Here is a 6434-nt window from a genome sequence, read left to right as displayed (position 1 = left end):
AAAGAACTAATTTTGAACACAGAAAACACTTAAAATATTAAAAACTCTGAATAATTGATGTGAAACTAGTCTTGACAATAGCTACAAAAGTTACAAATTCTTGAGTGAAAAAACAAGTAAAAAATAATATTGAAACCAATAAACTAAACTAAAAACAAAAGTTTCATCGTATTGAGAAAATAAAGGCAAATCATGTGGAGTGGAGTTGACACAAGGATTCTAACTTCCCATATGCTCTTGTGGGATTTCTTTATATGATGCATAAAATTGATAAATGAGGAAATGGTGCAGGACAACATTCTTTAGAAATACGTGATTAGACGTAATCACATGTATATGATTAACATACAGAGACTTTACACTCTCATTGATGCGACCATACCAAATCTAGGACAATGAATAACCTAAGATATGTCTGAAGAAAATTTCTTATGCAAAAAAAAAAAAAAAAAGTCTCTAAGCAAAATGAAAGGATAGCCCTTCTCTGATCAAAATTACATAGAAAAGTTGCATCTGAAGGCTCAAAGATTTGCCTATTTAAAAAAAATCTCACTACTTGTTCCTATTAAATTCTACTTTATGGATTAAGATATTCCTTTCCTCATAAATATGTGGTAAAGTTGGAAGGGTCCATTACCTACATATGTCTTTTCCTGAGAGGAATCTGATGAACTGATGATATCAATTGGCATATTCGTGTAAAGAAGCTGTCACTTACTTAAGAACAACAGCCGGTAGGAAGGAGAGGTATCCATGATTTCTGCGAGTATGTGTGTGCTTCGTGGGTACATGCGTATGTACGTGACCTTGTTCTTGTGTCTATATAAGTGCGTGTGACATGGGGAACAAAACTGTCATCTCCTTAATTTGGCCTAGAACAGGTATTTTGTCATGCATGCCTTTATTTTCTGTCTTTTCTCTATAGATGAAGGATGAAGGAAGAAAGAATATTCACCTTGTATGTAATGTAAGATGTAATAAAATGTGAGTCCTATGCTAAAACTCTTCACGGGCTCCTGAGCCAATATTCAACCCTAAATTCATTATTTGCAAGATGTACATACACTCTGTTGTTTTGTTTTGCAACATTATTATTTTTTCAAAAGTTTCCTAAATAAAACATAATACATAATTATTATATACAATTATATATCATATTATCTTATATGCTTATAGAACTAATATATCAACATTTAACATTTCATTATAAATTTAAAAATTTATTTTTTTACACTTAAAGATGCTTTGTGGGGTGCCTGGGTGTCTCAGTCGGTTAAGCTTAAGCGTTTGACCAGCTCAGGTCATGACTTCACATTCTGTGAGTGAGTTCAAGCCACGCATCAGGCTCTGTGTGGACAGCTCAGATCCTGGAGCCTACTTCAAATTCTACGTCTCCCTCTCTCTGTCCTCCCCCACTCACACTCTGTTTGTCTGTCTGTCTCTCTCTCTCTCTCTCTCAAAAATAAACATTAAAAAAAATTTTTTAAAGATGCTTTGTAGACTCTAAAAGGGAGAAGCCACTTTTCTCAACCAAAATGCCACTGTTTAGCATCCAAAATGCTGAAAAAGAGGTACGCCTGTGTGGCTCCATTGGTTACATGTCCGATTTTGGCTCAAGTCATGATCTCATGGTTTCCGGGTTCAAGCCCCACATGTGGCTCTCTGCTCTTAGCACAGAGCCTGCTTCAGAGCCTCTGCTTCCCTCTCTGTCTAGCCCTCCCCCATTCATTCTCTCTCTCACTCTCTCTCCCTCTCTCTCAAAAAGAAACATTTAAAAAAATTAAAATGCTGAAAAAGAAATTCATATAACTGACTTCTCTGACTTCTCTGACTCATAAAACTGAAGAATCTACTCCCAAGAAAATGAACAAAGCTCTAACTAAGAAACAAAAGTATAATGAAATCTATTCTTCTCCAAGCTTTGCATATGTTCAAATTTCACTCACTGTTTGGAACTGTGCAGTACAGAACATTTTTGAATGGTGTTATTGCACGAGCTCAGTTGTGGCATCATTTTGAGGTCAATCATTAAAGAAAAAGAGCTACATTTTCCTAACATAAACGTGATAAGCTCTTTAAAATCCAAACACTATTTGTCAGAACTTTCCAACTGGAACTGAAGAAGCCACCGAAGCGTCTTACAAGGTAACTTATCACCGTGGCTGGAGAAGCACACACAAGAGCTGAGACAATAATAAAGCCGTGTACAGTGGGCATCGGTGATTGCCTGCAGTATAAACAGGAAGTGAAATAAATCATGGCACTGACACTTTCCACCACGAAGGAGTTCACTGTATTAAAGATTTAGATACAGACGTGAAGCCTGGGTTAACATCCCATGTGTAGAATTGCGCTTCTGCCTTACAAATGGTCAGATCTACAGACGTGAATTAACTTGCTCTTTTCCTTGTATTTTCGGGTTCTGCACCAACTCTCCCATGAAGGAAGGCTCCTTTTATGTGACTGCTAAGCCACAGACACAATGGAGGCGATATCTTAGAAATGTCAAGTACACGCTTTGCGTCCCCGCATTTATCTTGGAACAATTAAGTTGACATCAGTTCTAATGACCGAAGAGCAATGGGGGACAAAACTGCGGATGCCCGACCCTCCTCTTCCATGCCATGTTGACAACGGTAAAGAAAATGCCAGTCCTGTGTAAGATTGCCTTTGATGAAGGAGAAAGAGGTGATATTTTATTAAAGCTAAGCCGTTGTCTACATATCTTTTTTTAACATTCTGTGGCAAAATGTGAAGCACACGTAAAATATTTTTGCGGCATTCCAAACATCAGTAGCTGTCTAGAAGATAAAAAGGTTTGAAATTATTTACATTGCAATCTGAACAAGCTACTCTTTTCATGAAATTCCATTATTCTTTGATATCACGAGTGAAAAGGAAAAAAAAAAAACAGTGGTTGTTCAGACTTGGATGCCTGGTAGACATTTTTTCCATTTAGTTGAAGTACATTTGCATTGATTCCAGTTTGAGGCATCGCAAATAAGGCCTCCATACACAGCCACGTGCAGGTTTTTGCATAAACATGTTTTCAGTCCTGCTGGGAAATGCCTAGAAGTGAGTTCACTGGTCACATAATGTATGTTTAGCTTTATAAGATGCCACCAAACCATATGTAATATTAATCATATCATGTGTTTCTTCCTGACTGTGCTTTGGCATTTTACATCTTTCAAATAATTTGTCTACTTCATGTACATTATCACATTTAAGGACATAGAGTTGTTTATAACAGCCCCTTATTATCTTGTTAATGTCTGTATGAGGGATGTCCTTTCATTTCTGACGATGATAATACGTAACTTCTTTTTCTTTTTTAACGGATCAATCTAGCTAGAGGTTTATCAATTTTCTTGATTAATTTCAAAGATCAGAGCTTTCTCACCTCTCTCTACCATTTTTCCATTTTCAATCTTATGAGTTTGACTCTTATCTTTATTATTTCTGTCCTTTTACTTGATGTGGGTTTAAGTTCTTCATCTCCAAGTTTTTCTAATTGAATATTTAGATGATTGAGCCCTTTATCTTTTACAAGAAGCATTTAATTCCATAAATTTCACTTAAAGCACTGTGTTATCTGTATCTCACAAATTATGTCATGTTTTTACTTTTGTTCAGTTCAAAAAATTTTCTAATTTCTCTTTCACCTTCTTTAACCCATAAGTTATTTAGTAGTGTCTTGTTTAATTGTCAAATATTTGGACATTTTTAAGATAACTTTCTATTATTGCATCTTAGTTTAATTTCTTTGTGGCTACAGAACGTATTTTGTATAATTTTACTTCTTTTAAAATTTGTTTAGGCTACTTTTATGGCCCAGAACATGGTCTAACTATAAAATATTCCCTGTGCATTTGAAACAAATTGATGTTTTGTTCATGTTAGATGGGGTTTCCTATTAATAATAGTTACATAAAGTTTGCTGATAATGTTTTATAGGTTCCACATGTTTTTTTGATTTTTCTCTCTGCTTGTTCTACTGGTTACTTTTATTCCTACTTCACAATTATGGTAGTTATTAGATCTAGAACTAAATCATGACATTTAAGCTATTCATAATAACATAAATAGTATTCTAGTGTAAATTTTTCATATGTTGATAATTCCATTCACACATGAGTGTTATTTGTAATACAAACATTTTTTTGCTATGAATATCTTAAACTTCAAATGGACATAGAAAGATTAATAATTCCTGAGCTTGATTAATGAACAGATAATCTCCATTTGTTCTACTGCTTTTAAACAACTAAGCTCATAAACAATGGGCTTTTTAAAAGTAAGATATAGTCCTAATTTTTAGTATCATAGCCAAAAAGAGACAGCCCAAGATGATCCCTACTTTTCCATCAAGATACGATTCAGACATTCCCCAATAAGGGACATGACTTACAGCAGATGCCATGAGTAGGATTTTCTAGCCACTCATGTAGCCTTCCAGATAGTTCCAAGAGGCCACCCCGATGGAAAACAATTCCAGTGCCCATACAGCAGTCCTTCTTGTAATTCTGTCATTATAGTCTCTCAGTGCTATGCTTATATGTATGACATATATTTTGAAATCATATATAAACATATATGTTTAAATATATATAAACTTTCATATACTTTTAAGGCTGTATGTGTTTACATACATAAACTATATATATACACTTTTAAACTATAAATATGATTTGAAATATGTGTGTATAGTTTTTAAACATTGTTTCTTTGATGTTGACATATTCTAATTTGACATTTATCCTCAAGTTCAAAAGACTTTCAGGTTTAATCAATTCAATAATTTGTCATCATATATAACTTCACTTGTCTAAATTTTTGCTATTCCCATAAATAGCACTACTATTCTTCCAGTAAACCCAGGTAAGAAATTTCAGTTACCTTTAACTTACTTCTCTTCTGCAATTTCCTGGAATAAATCCACCATGGCTGATACTTACTAATATTTTTTTAGTTGGAAAGTGATTCAAATGAATAATTTATTTTAAAAGAATTTATTGCTTCTTTAAGTCAATTCAGGAAAAACTGTTTTAAACTCATGACACATTAAAAAAATATTGGGATGATCATCTAATTTCCATTACCTGGGATTACATGGTATCATATTGCTTCTAGAAATTTTAGAAAAAATACATCATTACAAAGGAAGCCAATTTTCCCTTCAATCGACAGTGAGAGCCCTTTTCCCTTTTCACTCTATAATGTGTCTGGATCATTATTCTTGTAATCATTACACTCACTGTATTACTCACAGTTATTAGTATGTGTTTTTAAAAATTTACATAAATTCTATTATTCCATAAGATGTTTTAAAACTTACAATTTTCATGTGAATGAGATAATCCTCATTATATATTTGTACAGTTATAACTTATTATTTATCTTTGTGTATGCATATTTCACTTTAACCTGCATAAAACTAAATCCATATCTACACGTAGGCATAACAAAAAGTCAAACAAGAAATTGAATAACCAAATTTGTTATACTCGCTGCTACAGTTATGTATTTGCACACAAACAGCTATCTCAAAATTTTGGAGATTAAAGCAGCACACCCTTATTATCTCACACTTTCCGTGGTTCAGGATTTAGGAGGCAGGTTAGTGAGATGGCTGTGTTCTAGGGTGTCTCAAGAGGTTACAATCAAGATCTTGGCCAGAGACCCTCTAAATTACTAGTATAAGGTAAAATTTTTAAGCTGTAGAAAAAGAGAAAACACAAGATAGTATAACATAAGAATAATATTGGAATAACAAAATACATAAACTATTAAATATGACTGAGCTGAAATGTTATTCAACTATAGACATTTAAAGATCACTTTAAAAAATAAAATATGGCCATATCCTTTATAAAAGATCACTTCTAAAAATAATTTCTAAGAAGGACTAAATATATGGATGAACAAGAATGCATAAAGCAAGTGCCAGGAAGAGAATAATGGCATTATTAACATAGGATAATATGAAATCTAAAGTAAAAAATATTAAAATGAAAAATGAAAAAATGCTGGGGCACCTGCGTGGTTTAGTCAGTTAAGTGCCCAACTTTGCTCAGGTCATGATCTCACAGTTTGTGGGTTCGAGACCTGCGTCGGGCTCTGTGCTGACATCTCAGAGCCTGGAGCCTGCTTCGGATTCTGTGTCTCCCTCTCTCTGCCCCTCACCCACTCATGTTCTCTCTCTCTCTCTCTCTCTCTCTCTCAAAAATAAAAAACAACCATTAAAATAAATAAATAAATAAATAAATAAATAAGTAAATAAATAAATAAATGAAAAATGCAGTGGAATAGTTTATAATAATTAAAGGATAAACCCTGTTACATTTTTCAAGATGAAAGAAAAATTATTTTGTAATTTAAAAAGAGGCAAAATCCTACTGTGAAAAGATAGAAAATTCATGAACCTTACTTTA

Source organism: Neofelis nebulosa, chromosome 11, assembly GCF_028018385.1.
Source record: "Neofelis nebulosa isolate mNeoNeb1 chromosome 11, mNeoNeb1.pri, whole genome shotgun sequence".
Lineage (NCBI taxonomy): Eukaryota > Metazoa > Chordata > Mammalia > Carnivora > Felidae > Neofelis > Neofelis nebulosa.
This window is presented reverse-complemented; position numbering follows the sequence as displayed.